Source organism: Copadichromis virginalis, linkage group LG18 (genome assembly GCF_057382275.1).
Source record: "Copadichromis virginalis isolate Kocher_CV1m ecotype Utaka linkage group LG18, C_Virginalis_male_GT1.1, whole genome shotgun sequence".
Taxonomy (NCBI): domain Eukaryota; kingdom Metazoa; phylum Chordata; class Actinopteri; order Cichliformes; family Cichlidae; genus Copadichromis; species Copadichromis virginalis.
In genome coordinates this window covers 16,692,312-16,709,188 of record NC_140635.1, presented here as the reverse complement: position 1 = coordinate 16,709,188, position 16,877 = coordinate 16,692,312, and the positions used below count along the sequence as shown (strand labels likewise).

Below are 16,877 nucleotides of genomic sequence, written 5' to 3'. Positions count from 1 at the left end.
TATTCAGTCCAAAGTCATTACAAGGAGGTTTTCAGGTTTTTTATATATATATAAAGATATTAAACTGTTACAACTGAGGCAGAGGAGGAACCACCTGTTGCTGATATGTCCCTGAAATAAGAGCTAGATAGAAAAAGAAATGTACGACAGTCTTGAATTTTTTTCTGATTTCATACCAAAGCTGACTTTAATGGCTTTGATATTGTTTTAGTTCAGGTTTATTACTATTACAAGAACAGTTGCTTCAATGCCCGTTTTATATTGTAAGGTAAAGACCCTACAATAACCTGTTTTATACACACACACACACCCCATGCATGATTGCTTGGTGACAGGGGAAAAACTCCCTTTTAACAGGAAGAAACCTCCAGCAGAACCATGCTCAGGGAGGGGTGGATATCTGGTGCAAATGGTTGAATGTGTGTTTATATAATAAATACTTTATATTTTACCCAGAGATAACTATCAGGAACCATTCCCACCCATTATAGAAACTCAATTTTCCAGCATTGTTTCCGTCTTTGAAACGTGCAACTTATGTCTTTTTTAACCCTATTTCTATTCTTCAGCTCTCAGGCTTATGTCAGCGTATAATATAATTCATGACTTGCAGTAGTAAATTACATTTCTGAATTTATGAACCAAAAATTGTTGAGCAATTACAGAATATTTTCATTACAATCCCTGGAGAGAATGCACCATTAGGTGCTGGTTATGATCCATTCAATTATCTCCCTTTTCAAATGAGATCACAGGGGTGCAGTTACCTCTGACCACATATAATATTCATGCTGCGTGTTTCCATTCGGTGATAATCAGAACTCAATCAGCAGTTTGACAAATGATCAATCAGCTGAAGACTGCTTTCTCCAAAGCCCGTGTGTGGAAGCATTTTGCTCTGACCTAGCTGATCTGGAACATTAGCATTTATTTGCTGCCGTGTAACTTGTTATGCTATTTTGTTAGGCTAGATAATAGAGCGTAGCTGTGCACAAACTGCAGTTCATCCACTTATCTCTAAGTGTCTGTATTCTATGTTGTGGATGAAGCGGTATATCTTTCTGCAAAGACAGGGCTTTAGCCAGGAGATGACAGCGAGGAACACTTCAGCTGATTAGCTCACGCTTTTGGCCACATGCTTTTCACTTGAGATTCAATAAGAGCACCAAAATGTGTGCGAGTAAGTAGGTTGAATAATTTACCTATTTACGATGTTGTTCCACTGCTCAATGGAATAATGCATAAGACTTCTGGTTGGAAGGAAACTCACCATGTCTCGATGTCACAGTTCATATTTGTCATATTCATGAAGCTGTCACTGTTATGACCTCGAGGATGGGGTTGCTACAAAAACATGTCAGATTTAAGCCACAAGAGTCCAGGAAATACAGCACCCAAGGAGAAAACACAGGTTACAGAGATTCAAACACACACTGAAAAAGTACAACTGTGGTCATAACAAGTTTGATTATTTAATATTTTTGGATTAGTTTTACATTTTTAAATGGCCATTGTTGGTCAGCCATTTGATCTTAATTAAACGAATCTGTTAAATTTCACCTAGTTCAACAGCTACTCTTCACAATCCAACTGCTTACTTTGCTTAGCAACTCCTAATTTCTCCTAAGAGAAATACATACAGCCTGCCAAACATCAGCATAATAATCGTCTTTAAACGCCGGTGTGCTGATGTAAGCGTTTAGCTCAAAGCACCGCTGTGCCTCGACGCAGCCTCCCACAGCTGCAGGAGTGGCTGCAGTCTCACAGTCTTGTCAGACACTCAAGGCATGTTTTATTAAACCTGCATCCTGCTGTATCTTTTTAGCTTTATATTTTCATGAGGCGAAGTCCCTTCTAAGAAGTTTGGACAGTGCTTTTCTGGCCAGCCCAGTCTTGATGTGAATGCTGGTGGAAGAAGGTGTGTTATGGTAATGTTCAGCAATACATTATCTTCCAGTTTATTAGGTGCATTGGTGTTAACAGGCATGTGTTTGTAAGATTTATTTCACCCCTTTTAGATTGACGGGAGCAGACTAAACAGAAACAACACATCCAACAACATCCCTCAAATTGAACATGAAGGTAAATCAATATAACCTCTAACACTGTTTCAAGCAGAACAGGCAGCAGGCCTGCCTAATGAAGCTGCCACCGGAGTATGTTGCTGCTGACACTGTAAAATAAGCCTCGTTATTCCATGCTGCACCAGTATGAAACTGTGCTGACCCTGGTCTTGCAATTGTTAAAGTGAAGTTATTTAATAATAGAAATGATAAAATTCCTCCATCAAGGCTCCATAGGCCTTGGGACAACCTCCTGAACACCCGGCTGAATACCTGCAGCTACACTTCTTTCACTTGATTCATAGATAATATTAGGATTTCATTTGGGCTGTGTTACAAATTGTGTTTTTTTTTTCTTTCCCTTTATTTTGTGCCCAGGGACATAATAAAAGTGAAGCGCTTGATCTGAGCCAGTTATTAAGATGCGATTTCAATTACTTGCATCAATGCAAAGTATATTTGACTCTACAGGTGAGCCACTTCAGCACAAAAAATCCATTGTGATATCAAAAAAGGGCAAATTCTGGAGCTGTTGAAAATATATTTACAAAAGTGCTTCATCTGCTGTTAAAGTGTGGAAAATATTTAAACTGTGTTTGCATTCCCTTTGTGCCCATCGTTTTAGAATCACAAAAGGCCATGACTATGAATTTAATGATCAGCACTTTATTTTTGTAATGCTGCAACTTTGTACATCCACCCTTAGGTATTCTAAAAAAAATGGTTTTTATTAGTTCAGCTATACAATTTTTTGTAGGTTTCAGTGCTCACTTGACAATTTATTAGGTACCTGTTTAACTGATTTTTGATGTCCATATCTAATCAGACGATCTTTAAAGAAGCACCTCAGTGCATTCAGACATGCAGACATACTCGAGACAATCTGCTGAAGTGGGATTTTCCCACATAGTCACCCCTAGGGTTTACAAAGAATGGTCTCAAAAAGATGTGTCCGTTTTCTTGGTTAAAATATTTAGGTAATGTCAGAGGAGAATGGTCAGAGTGCAGAAGAGCATCTTCTTCATGGGCTACAGCAGCAGAAGACCACACTGGGTGCCACTCCTGTCAGCTAAGAACAAGAGACTGAGGCTACAATTCACACTGGCTCAGAGAAACTGAACAACAGAAGACTGGAAAAAGTTGATGAGTCTCGCTTTTTACTGGTTAGAGTTCTTATGGACAGTATGATCATGGTGTTGTAATGGTGTCCCAAAGCATAGCAAGAAATATTCAATTGGTGAAAAATACCAAGTGAATATTTTTTAAATGTCTGAGAGCATAGGGATGTTGCTAGCACATTGTTAAGTCTATGCGAAGAAGCATTAAAGCAGTTCAGAAGAGAAAGGGGGTCCAGCCAAGTACTATGAGCTGGAAGTGGTAGCTGGAGTAAGGAGTTCTAAGCATCTCTGTGCAGACTGCTGCCCCCACAAATGAAGTTTACTACGACTTCACATCCATGGCAAATGTGGAATCACTGGTTAGTCTTGGGGTGTCCAAAGGAAACCCACCGAGGGTTATTGTGTATGTTTTAGGGATGGACACATGTTGTGACTGGTTGGTTATGTTTTGGGTATATTTTACAAGTTCACAGTAGGTAGCTGAAGATAATTATTACAAAGATGGTAAAAACCAGATTGGGAAAATGGTGCAGTGTGCTCTAAGGGAGACTGTTATCCAATAATCCAGGTTTCAGGGCAAAGTTCAACTGAAGTTGAAGTTGCTCACCTTCAATTTTCTCTCCAAGTTTTCATATATCACCACCTACACTCATTCTCCAGTTCACACAAACAGAACTCAAGGCACATTTTTTTCCTATGTGAGATATACCATAAACAAGCAGCTGAAATGAGCTGTTAAAGGATACAGTATAAATTTCTGTTTTCACCTAGTTATACAGGTGTAAAATTCAAGGTTGTTTAGCATGTTTTGTAGATATTTTACTTAATAATGGATTGGATTTATATAGCGCTTTTCAAGGCACCCAAAGCACTTTACAATGCCACTATTCATTCACTCTCACATTCACACACTGGTGGAGGCAAGCTACAGTTGTAGCCACAGCTGCCCTGGGGCAGACTGACAGAAGCGAGGCTGCCATATCGTGCCATCGGCCCCTCTGGCCAACACCAGTAGGCGGTAGGGTACAGTGTCTTGCCCAAGGACACAACGACCAGGACAGAGAGCCTGGGGATCTAACCGGCGACCTTCCGGTTACAGATACGCTTCCCAACCCCCTGAGCCATGGTCACCCCTACTTGGTCATCTCTGTAATAAGGCTAATAGATCATTGTGGGGGGCTTCATCCGATCTGTGTAGGTGTAAAATAAACAATAGACTTTTTTTATATATATATATATACTACACAATTTTGATTGTGCATCTCACTGTGTGTGTGTCATCCTTTTTCAAGTACTATAGAAGTCCAATTAGAAAAGCAAGGACATGACATGAAATTTCAGCAACAGCTGGGTTCTTGTATAATAACAGCATCTTTACCGTCACATCCAATGATTTATAAATGGGTGATATTTCCATCAAGCGTACTTGGCTCTTGTGTTTTCTGATGCCAATGGGGTGCATGAAGAATCTCTCATGCATCTGTTTAGCGCTGCTGGATTCATTTTCAGCATCTTTGAAGTGTCTTTTGAGAGCTTTTACACGCATTAGAAACAGTCTCTAAAGATAAATGTCAGTCAAAGAGCCCTGCAGTATGACTTCATATAAAACAAGGACAGCTTCTTTCAGAATTTATATAGAAATCCTTGAAATGTTGATGACAGTCCTGACTTTGCTTTGGATTGTCCAAAGGTGAAAGTTTACTACAAATAACTTTTATAAATTTCACTCATAAATAACTATAAATTTGATCCAAACCACTTTCTAAAGCTGAGGTTCGTCTTATTTTATTTTTTATGACAATTAAACCTTTTTTAAGTTTAAAGACCAAATGGATGAAGGCTTGGGATTGTATTTGTTTCATTTTATCCGCATAACAAAATTCAGGTGTTTTCAGTGTCTACATCGGCTGTATGAGGCTCCACAGCTACAGCGGCGTTTGGCTAATTGGAAATAGGTCATAAACTAAAGTGGAGGACAAATTTAGATTCTGTGACCTGATGATGACACTAGAAGAAACATCACCACAATTACTGAGAGATTAGACTGACCCATGTGGGCTCCTTGACACATTTTGTTTATCCTTCCAATATTTATTAAGACGTTTCACTAAAAAACAAAAAAGATCATATGAGAAAAACCTGGAGCACCTGGACTGGACTCCAGTAATCACTGACTTCCAGTTGGGAGGATGCGGCTCAGGAAGTAGAGCAGGTCATCTACCAATTGGAAGTATCCTGGGGCAAAATACTGAACCCTGAGATGCTTCAGAGTTGCTTCTGATGCATTCATTAGAGTGTTAATGTTAGATAGAAAGCTCTTCGAAAATAGAAAAAGTGAATGGGTGAGTGAGACATGTTTGTACAAAGCACACTGAGTGCTCAAGTAGAGTAGAAAAGCACTATACATAAGTTTCAATAGGTTTACAGTAACTAAACAAAGGCAGAAACAAGAAAAACTGCTTTATTGACTCTTTAGAAATGTTTGCACACTGAAAAACAGTGAATATTATATGTGCACCGATTACAGCTCAGCTATGCGCCTTACATCTGAGGCACTGAAATCCAAATGTGTGATTTCTGTGCAGATGTCTCATTTGGTGATTAAGGCAACTTGCTGAATGTGATTCAGATCATCAATGAGAATACAGTTGAAATTAATATGAATGATCACCTGCAGTTTCATCAGGAAAATTGCTGCTTCTGTATTTCTCCTTCACGTCCTCAGAGGCAGCGGAGAAGAGCCCTGCTTGCATATTTAATACATTTGTGTGATTGTGCATGCGAGTGTGCGTTTAATTGCCGTAGTCTGCCAAGTGTGGAAGAAATTCACCTGGTTGCCTTTGCTGTACAATACTTCAGGTATAGCAGTTAATTGGATTAGCATTTGACGCAGGTTATCTAATCATCACTCAAGGCAGATTGGCATGAAAATGGTTGACACACATTCGGGAGCAAACAGAAAGTTTGATGGAGTCTTTCGTATTTCAAGCTGATTAGAAGTGCAATAAACCAGAAGAAAAGTGCAATAAAACAGCAAACTCAGGGTGGATTGAACTTTAAAGCTTAACTAAACCCCAGAACACTGGCAGAGTAACAGAGGGAGGAAGCTGGATTAGCATGTGGTGCAGATTATGCCAGTCATCACAATGAAAGTGTTTTTCCAAAGTGTTAAACAGGGTTAGGGCTCAGATCCTCAGACTGTAATCCAGCCTGTGCATCACTTCAAACACACAAACATCTCGTAATTAACCTGATGCTCTCAAAGCATTTTACGAGACTTCAAAGTCTGTTTTAAAGCAACGAGAATTACAGCAACACGTATCATCACCGCAATGCAGGAAATCAACATAAAGGAAGGATGGTGTGAAACGGGGGATTGTGTCGCACATCAGTACATACAGCACACTTAAATGTTGAACACTTTCTGTTTTGTTGTGTTATATCTGTCAGGGTAGTGTTGTTTCAAACTGAACACAAAAGCTCTCTTACTGGAAATTACACTTACCAACCACTTTATTAGGTACACCTTGGTAGTACTGGTTTGACCCCTTGTTGCCTTCAGAACTACTGAAGGTGCCGGAAACATTCCTCAGAGATTTTGGCCATGCTATATTGACACGGTGGCATCGCACAGTTGCTGCACATCCATAACGCTAACATGAACGTTGTCATGTTCTAGTGGCCAGTTAGAGATGACTTGAGCTTTTGACATGACGTGTTATGCTGCTGGTCATAAAGAAATGAAATCAAAACTCATCTGAACCTGGCAACATTTCACAATCTTCTGTGGTGCAATTTTGCTAAGTCCATGCAAATTGTAGCCTCATTTTCCTTTTCTTCTTAGCAGGAGTAGCACCCACTTTGGTCTTTTGCTGCTGTAGCCGTTGCAGTTGTAATGTGAGGCTTAATTTCAGTCCCTAAGAAAAAACACATCTGTGAGCTAACACTGACATTTGCATTTTTCAGTGGTGCAGAAAAATTGTTTGGTCATCCCTCCTTTTCTGCTACGCAGCCAAGGTGACGACTGCTAAGGGCAAGCAGTGGGCAATGATACAACATCCAGGTAATAATTTGGGTAGAGCACTTCACGTAGCCGTATTTGATGGTGTGAACACATAAAAATATAAATATGGAAGTTTTGGGGGAAAGAAAATAACAGGTGTGTGTTTCTGGTCTCCCTCAAACCGCCTATGCTAAAAGGAAAAATAAAAAAAATTATGACTAAAGAATAACATAAAAGAATCCAGGTTTAGACACTTAAAGTAGTTTTGGACAAGGCCTTTTGTTTTTAGTGGGACCGAGGTATTAAAATTCAACAACACTTATTGTCTCTTCTTCAGGGTGGAAACATGTGACTTGAGACGCAGCAGCAGACACATGAACAACTATTTGTACAACATATCAGATCTTAATTTTCCTGACATTAAAGTATCTTTTTCACAGCTGGCATAAACCTTTTTTGTTGTGATGTGCCGAGTGCATATCAGACCTTTCACTCAGCTGAATAAACTTTTCATTTCAAACAGTTTATAAAAAGTTCAAGTGCCGCATCTTGGGAAAGGTTTAGCATCATTTCGGTTCTGAAAATCAGACTATGAAGCATTTTTATGAGTGAGCGTGGGAAAGCGATCTATCACTCCTTGCATTCAGATATTCGTATGTTTTTTATATATATATTCTTTAGCTTTTTTTCCCTCTCTTGCACTTCTTGCAAGGTCATGGCAGAGTTTTAGAGGTGGGGCAAGAATACTACAAAAGGGTCTGTGCTCACAAAGGTATGTTTCTTTCATTTGGACCGTAAGAAATAGTCATCTAATGTGATTGGATACAGACACAGATATGCAGACAACCCACGTGAAGTACATCCTTCTCTGGATCCCAGGGACTGGGTTTTTTATGGGGGGTTTCATGCAGGTATTCATATCAACATTTTAACCTCAGTTTCTGAATACAACACCCTGAGGACGGGAATCAAGTTGTGATCTTAACCTCTATTTCACAAGAGTGAGTTAATTAAACACTGTATTTTGGTTCTGCTAAAGGTCCTGAAAGAGCAGAGAAGGAGGAACGAGCGGGGGAAATTAACAAAAGTAGTGGCACAAAACAAGAACTGTCACAGCTGAAAAGAGACGAATGATGTAAACAAAGGCAGCAAGGTTTGAAAGAGCTATAAACACAGAGGCCGGTGACAATATTCATTAAAAAAGATCATGAAAACAATTTAATGTGTACGTTGCGTGTCTACAGATCATGCAAAGGACATGAGCAACAATTTGAGATGGAAGGAATAGTAAAAAAAAGTAAATGTTGCCCTCTGCTGGGCAACAGTCTTATCTCTAATGAGAGGCAACAGCATAATATCTCATGTCTGATTGTACTTGTACATTCAGCATTCAGCAGCAGCAGATGCATATTTAACTTGTGCATTCAGTTGAGACTGAATCATGAGATTGTACACAGGTCTTCATTTCCTTAGATTGTTGCAGTGGTTTTAATATATTAAGATTTATTCCTCTTATGAGGACGTTTGTTGTATTTTAGATGTTTCATAATGTTGAACTGGCCTGATCTTCCACCTACAGTCACATCCAAGGGCAGTACTAAGAATACTCATACTACTGTATCATTTTGGCTCCTCTTTATGTGACTAAAATAAACTGAGTGGAAAATAAGAGAGGCAGAATCACATTCACATGATGCCATCGAGAAATGTGGGCTAAAAAAGGCTCAGCCGTGGTCATTGTGCATCACGTGTTGTGAACTGTTATGCTGCTCACCGAAAAAAAACAAGGTTACGAGTAATCACAGCAGCAGAGCCACACGTATTTTGTCTCATCGCTGGTTTTGCTTCAGTCGTTTGCTTCATGTTCCTCTGTTACCAGATGCCATGAAGCCTTCTGTCTCATTACGTCTGTCAGCAACAAGAAAAACTCGCTTAGAACCTATGCAGTCAGCCTGAAGCCAGGCGAAATCGATTTCACAACAAGCCAGCATGAAACAACACTGTTGGGATGATTCAGCTAAACTTGTAAAACTGAAATAACACCCCCCCCCCCCCCAAAAAAATGGTGCCGTGCAAAGGGGGGAAGATTCGGCAATCCATATTCTCCCGTCTGGTTGTTATTGTGTAATTTTATGCCAGTGTGGCTTAAATGTGACATTTGCATGCTTAAAACAATGGCAGCCACACTTTTAGGTTTGAGTTGGAACTAATGTGACCTGGTGTACTTAGAGGGGATTTAAAGTGAAACACAGACACAAACTTTGAGATTTTAAAAGGCTGTTCTATGTTATTGTCTGTTTCACACGCAAAAAATTAAGGCAATGATGTTTTAAGGCGATGTCATTGGGAAGAAAAACGCAGTCTTTGCAAACACCATCATGCAAACATGGAAATCTGTTGCATTTTTTTTTTGGCAGTTAGGACTGCAGTAACAAGTAACAATATGGAGCTGATTCCCCGATGTAGGCAGGATGTGGATCATGTTGGTGATGGAGGAGCAGAATAAGCAGATGGCTGATGGAGACTTGGCTAAGATGCCTTGCTCAACCCAATGACAGGAGGGAGGAGTAATTCACAACGGGCAGCCTAAAAGGATAACAGTGATTGAATATAAAGAAAAGGGACTGAATGGTTTAGGGAATGTGGGTAGATGGATCAGTGGACAAGAGTGAAGAGAATAGCCCATATAACCTACATTAGGAGTGCCCAGACTGGAGTTTTCAATGTGTAACCTCTAAAACTAACACATCAACCCCCTATATTAAAGTTGCCTATGAGAAACAAAGTCTGTACCGGAGGTGTTGTCTGCCTTCCTAAATGATTAGAGTACAGTACATTTTCCAATTTCTGCAGAGCTAAAATGACAATTGCATACACGCTGATAAACTTTTCCACATTCACTAGAGGGCAACGGTGAGGTTAGAAGGTAATATTCAGTGCAGAAACCTATGTGCAGATCTTGTGCTGGCGCATCTGGAATGAGAGGAATTTGTCACTCTTACTGTGATTGTGCCACAGCATGCCATCTAAACTGAAGAAAAAGCTTGCTGCCAAAATATCCACAAGCACAATTTGAAGTCGGAAGCAGACACAAAACATAATGCAAAGGAAGTTCAAGCAGTCTCCTATTTAAAGTTTTTGCACTGCTGTAAACAATGAGATTTATTCTGGAAAAATTGTTTTGGGCTTTTTGTTGATTTCGCTGGTGATGGGAGTCAGTCTGCCCTGTGTCACACTTGTTGTTTTAAGTGCCTCCAATAGCTACAACAGCTGGGGTGGAGGGTAGCAGATAACTCCCGCCTGCTTATTCCCCAGGGCGCCATTTCTGAAGGTCAAGGAGCTGGACATTTCCTTGAGGCTGAGAAAAAAAAACCAATCAAAAGTGTGAGTTTACCTTCAGTTTTTTTTAATACAAACTGAGAAGCATCGGGAGATAAAAGTTGGGACTAAGAGTACGAAGAACTCCCACATGAAAGAAATCAAACACAGTGTGGTGTTCTGCCAAATCCTGCGTTAGTAGATGAAGACATCCATTAAAAATCATGAGAACGATCTTAAACTTGAGAAATTATTCCAGTTTAGATCGTAAGATTTTCAAAGTTTCATCAGAAACAAGCGTTTTTCTTTTCTTTTCTCAGGCCAAACCTAGATAAGCACTCCCCACCTCAGAGAGATACTGAGAGTCCAAAAGGAAAATCACAACCTATACTCCCACAAAAAAAAATCTTTTTATACCCGATCCAGCCATGTGTGGAATTAAGGAGGACTGCTGAGTTTTAACAACATTGTAAACCTTTTCTTGTCACAATGGATTGGTTCAGGTCAAGCTTAAAGTTTGTCTTTCATAACCTTTTTGTTGTGGACTGCGCTTTTTTGCTTTCCTCTATCTCGGCTAACATGTAGCATGATGCACCAGTTGTGTCCATTTTCTACTCCCACAGCTATCAAAATCATAATAATTTAATCGTGACAGTAATGTTAAATGACATGTGACTTAACGAACAGCCTCTAGTCAGAGAACTGCCCGGTGAATACAAGAACATCGTCTTTGTTCTTTTGGTTTATTCACAGACGAAGCCCGGTCTTTCATCGCTTGCAAAATTTAAGCTGATCAAACACAAGAAAATGGCAACAGGTCGATGATGAAAGAATGATGCGTTCCCATTTCACCTTACACACTAGTGAAGAATAAGCAATAAGGATATTAACAAAAAACAGAATTCCTTTAATGTGAACTTTGTGGGTGGCCTTTGGGCCTCTGCTGAATGCGAGGTATGCCCTGATAACAGCAACGATAAAGTGATCTCCATATGGACCTCCTTAGGCAGCTCCCTGAGGCAGCCTAGAAAGCCTCTTCTGAATGTCATTATACATAATGTATGGTCTATATTTACACTTAATGACTCTAAAGATCATTTGAGAGTGATGACAGCAGTATACACACCGGTGTCTCTTTCCTCTCAAACAGATTTGTAAATGTTCACAAACCTCATCCCGGTGTTCTTGTTGTACGTGTTCCACAAGACAGGAAATCCTGAAACAGACTATCACGAATACAACATAATAAAATAATGATTTTTTTTTGTTCTAATCCCATCTTTCAATGGCAGGATACTGAGTAGGAATAACATGAAGCCCATACCTTCCTTATTTTGAGTTCAGCAGAGTGTTATGCTAATATTTGTACAAGTGTTCTGCCAATAGTGATGTTTCCCGTCCTCCCATTTTACTCTCCCCGAATAAAATCGGACGTTTGTAGCTAAATTTGAACCGCACTGTAACTGCAAGAAAAATTCCTAAAATTCCTCAACACTGATAATTTTAAAAAATAAAAGGGGGGGAGGAGGGTCTTAAATGAAACTCCATGGATATAACTGTCTGCTATTGATTGTTCACAGTCCGTGTTAGCTGAGTTTATAACTTCCAACCCTAATTTCTTTCAGCATGTTTACAGTGAACATATTTTTGGCCAAAAATATTGTTTAGTGATTTGATGTTTGTATTGAAGGGAAGAATAAGAACAAGCTAGTACAGTGTACGATAGGCAGGGACCAAGCAGTTCCTTTGTATTAAAATGGTATCTAGTATCTGATGTGAAGGAATTGTTTAGGGTCTGTTGTGTTTGGCCTCACGCAATAGTTTTATCCGTATCCTGGATACAAAAGAATGAAATCGGTTTGACAAGGTGCTTAGTTTGTGAGAGACTGTGTGTGACTGTGTTTCTCTGTTTTCTAGGTCCAAATGGGTAGGCCATTTAAATCCTCTCTCAGTTTTTAATGAATTTACTGACAACGAACGAGCTGAATAAGTGTGTGTGTGTGTGTGTGTAGCGGGGGGGGTTCTCACCGAAAAGGCTTAAAACAATTTGTGCTGCAGAAAAATAAGAGCGTATCCCTATATTATACAAGTGACTGGCTGAAGCTCAGCAGCTACCGCCAAGAGAGGATGCAACAAACATATCAGACTTTCCAGAAGTAAACAAGTTAGAAATTCAGACTGAGTCACTCTGCCTTCATATAGTGATTCTCATTAAGAACCTCACAGATGAAATATGACAAATAACAATATATTGTAACTGCTGAAACAGCCGGTGAATTAAAACCACTTCAATTAAAAAAGCAAAGTGCTGGTCATCATTTAAACTTTTTTTTTTCCTTCTGCCACACCCATCAGTGATGTGTAAAAGTCCAAGTGAGGAATGAATTGAAAATACACTGATGGGTTTTGTTTTGTTTTTTTGTTTTTTTTTGGGGGGGGGGTTGGTGTTTTTTTCAAAGCTCAGAAGCAAATGTTTATGCACCAGATTTAGGTTTCAATCTCGTTTAGTGTTTTGGCAGTGCTCTCTCATTAGCATAGGCCTGAAGCGGCCCTCTGCTTGCACATTTGATCCCATTTCAACAGAGGGGCCTTGCACCCGGGTTGCCTCAATAGCTTTTATTCCTCTCTATGGGTGGGGGGATGGGGGGTTGTTGGTAGGAAACAGCATTAAAAACGGTAGAAGACCTGCACTTGACCAAGAGAAAGATCCCATCAGCAGCTAAAGTAGAACTGACCTTCTCAAATAACAGGGTAATTATGCTTTGTGATATTTATATTCTGACCTGCTGTCATTTAAAGAGGTAAAGCGCAAAGGTGAACTCCAGCGGTCGTATTATTTTATGTCTCTGCCAATAGCCGTTTCCTGACCTTGTTCTGTGCAACTTGAAATGAGCACATATCATTTCCTGCATTGGTCCTTTGGTTGCATGAAAGTTTCTGCATCAAAGAGGATCCACCTGGATAAAAGGATGTGACATATAAAGTAATGGCTTGAAAAAGTAATGGCCCTTTTGACCACATTAATCTAGCAGACAGAGATAAAGCTGTGACTATTATTATTTACATGGAGGCAGAGGTACGGAGGGAGGGTCCCTTGCTGACACAGATTCCAGTATTTTATTTTATTTCTTTTGTACAGATAATATTTATTTACTGAACTATTGCTGCTTTTGTGTCATATCGGAGTTTCCATAATTAGCAGTTTACCACTTGTAAACAGTGTTTACATCAGGAACCAAGTGGTAATTATGGCTGTGAAAAGAAATATTTGCAAGTCTCTCTAATATAAACAACTATAGACACAGACTGTTGTCTAAGATCAGGCAAAGTCTGCTGTTAAATGTAATTCAGTTAAATTAAGAAAATTCAGCTACTGCTAGCATTTTAAACTTCTCCTTTCTCTTTAAGGGATCGCCACAGTGAATCCTCTGCTCCAGCTCACCCTGTCCCGGGAGTCCTTTTTCTGTCACAGCAGCTCTCTGTATGTCCTCCTTCACGATATCCATGAACGAATGAGGCACGAATGAGGCACAGCTAAGACACCAATCAGGCTTACTGGATGGTTTTGGTAAATATGAACTGCATTTTCATACATTCTATACTTTGTCCAAGGCCTTGTCCGCAGTGGGCCAGCATGTCTATTACACGCATGATAAGAGAATGCTAATACATTTTTGTCATTGACTACAGCTGCATTTCTCTTTCACATAGAAATACTGAGATGTATTAAATTGTATGTGTTACATTAGATTGATCTCTCAGGGTTTAAATGTTTAGTGAAACTTCTTCACGGTGACAGAAAGGGTAGTTTTATTGTTTTGGCCCACCTAAGTGGGCTATATTTGGCCCACTTAGGTGGGCTATAATGTAAAATGAGTTTAACATCCCTGCTGTAGAACATTGGAGTGTAGGCTCCTTCAACCCAACTAAACAGCAGAACAGAGCCATTGTTGTTATCTAAAATTCAATACAGGATATACTTTCAAAGAGTAGTTATTTTTTCTACCATAACCACTGTGGGCAGGCTAACTATTCAGCTAGTAAGCTAACATTTAGCTATCAAGATCTTCACACTTTTGACTTTGTGTGTTTGGTTTTGGCCTGACAGAAGTATTACATACTTAGGATTCAGAGTACTGCTCTTAGTAAAGCCTCTGTGGAGGAATCTAGCAAACCTCTTATTTGTTTGAGAGTGATTTCCTTGCTGATAGAGCATTTGAGAATAATAGCTATCCCCTTAATCATCATGTGGCTGATGAAACAAGTCTGAGTAACGTGTGACGCTCTTTGGGGGCAGTGTTATAGGACTCTTTTGTAGCAAAGTGTGTTAGTCAAAGCCACTGAACAGCAGCCCAGGAAGTCATTAAACGCAGAACATTAACACAGCTTTCACTTCCCAGCCTTTCAATAGCTCTCCTAAGATTGTGACAACATTGTTCAGCTCTAATACTGCGCATATTTGGATAGTGAGTCAACCATAGTGTTCTTCCTTTCAAAAATGGATTGACTGGCACAGCAGTAAAGTTATGCATAGAGGTAACGTTGAAAGATAAGTACTGTTAAAAGTGCTAATGTTGTAATAATATGACAGCATGCAGTCTTGTTATTCACCAAGAAATGGAACAAGGACGTCCTCTGTTCTTCTACCAGTCTGGCAAAGAGTTTTTTGGCATTGCTGTTAGTGGAGTGGAGTTGAATGGGCATGCTTCTTGCTATGCAGCTACACAACTGAGCTGTTAAATGGATTTCAGGTGGTGGATAGCAATTTATAATTGGAAGATAAAACCTCACACAGGGATTTTCAGGAACTCTAAATGTGGCAACTTTGGTTCGAGGATCTCTTTGAATGATTTGTGTGAAAATGCCCTCTGAGATTTGTATCTGTTCTTTTTTTTCCCCCTTCAGGGACACGGCATGCTTTATAACTTTCCAACTTTCCAAAAACGACAATAGAAGTTCTTCGAACGCACAAACAAACTTACCTTGAGAAACGTATGTCACCATTATCTTCCTCTGCTGACTAAGGCAGCATCCTCCCACTAGGGGAAACAATTACACACAATGCAGGGAAGCAGCACACAGATTACATCCTTCCATTGATAAGGCCATGGCTACTAGAGAATAGCAGACATGAGAGTCCTTGGAGACCAACACTGTGTGAGAAGATCCTGTGCTGCTGAAGCCAACACCTGCCCTGTAGGGACATGAACTCCTGATTCGGTTCCCACTGTACCTCCCATTGAGTGTTTTAACTGTTCCGATGACTTTCTCGCTTCTGAACAGACACCTGGTGGATCCACTATTACAGTTTTGGGGTTACACCTCGTAATGCTCATGAAGCCTATGCATAAGTTCATTAAGAAAGATCTGTAATCAGCTTTGCTGGGTGTTAGTCTGTTTATCTGGTTTCTACATCACCACCTCTTTCCCACTCTGTCAATCTCAATACTGTCGTCATTATTCTTGTCCAATCCTCTTCTTGCCCGCCTTCTTCAGGGCAATTAGCCTCCACTTTGCATAGCTTAAATCAGTGTTCTCCGTCATTTTCCCTTTCAGACTCTCATTCATGCAACCCACCTCCTCCTCATCTCCACCTCACAGACCCCTCAGTCAGAACTCCATCCAAGCTTCAGTCTTCAACTTCACCACCACCCGCTTCTAGACTTTGGAGGGTCCTGTCCTAAATATGATCACCGCTGGAATTTGGTTATACCACGATGGGTCATCGGAGTCTAATCACCATGTACATTAATTTATCTATCTCAATAAATCATGTTCAATTTCTTTCACGTAGTTTCTTCTTACCTTCTACATCTGCTCCAGCTGTTCCTTCAGCCCCTGGTACTTCTCTATTTTTTCTATGCAGCATAGATGTTCCTGTACACTATCCCAGCCACTGTGCCTCTCAGTGTCCATGGCCTCAGTTTGCGTCTTACATCCTGGTACTATCTGTTGTGTAGTGTCCGGGGCACTTTGTATCATCTACAGTTGGGTCCTGTTACCCATGGTGGGCCGGTGATTAGGGCCTGTTCTTGGCCTTCTTTCATCAGAGCCTCTGTGCTGTTCTTTAATCCAGACTTTTCTACCCACTGGTAGGAGTTGTTGATTTCAGCCATTCCCTCTATCTGTCAATGGTATTTCCCATGCAGGAACTTAGTGCTCCATGATAGTTCCTCGTCTTGTTCCTCATCACCACATTTCTTCACCTGCCTGAGGCATTCTTGGAGCAGCTCATCTGATGGGAGGGGGGGCTTTATGTGAGCTATCAGTTTGTACAATCAGCATTAAGAACACCTCTTCAATTGCTTAATTACTTAATGTAAGGTAATTTAATTTATTTTGAACATGGCATGGCTGTTGGTATTTCAGAAACTG

At 40.1% G+C, this 16,877-nt stretch overlaps 1 long non-coding RNA gene across 1 annotated transcript; it reads left to right on the top strand.

Moving 5' to 3' along the window:
- Positions 1-13,165: 13,165 nt before the first annotated feature.
- LOC146687581 (uncharacterized) lies at positions 13,166-16,614 on the top strand. Its single transcript, XR_014916366.1, has 3 exons — positions 13,166-13,253; positions 13,911-14,070; positions 16,059-16,614. It is a non-coding gene; the product is annotated as an uncharacterized LOC146687581 (long non-coding RNA).
- Positions 16,615-16,877: the final 263 nt, after the last annotated feature.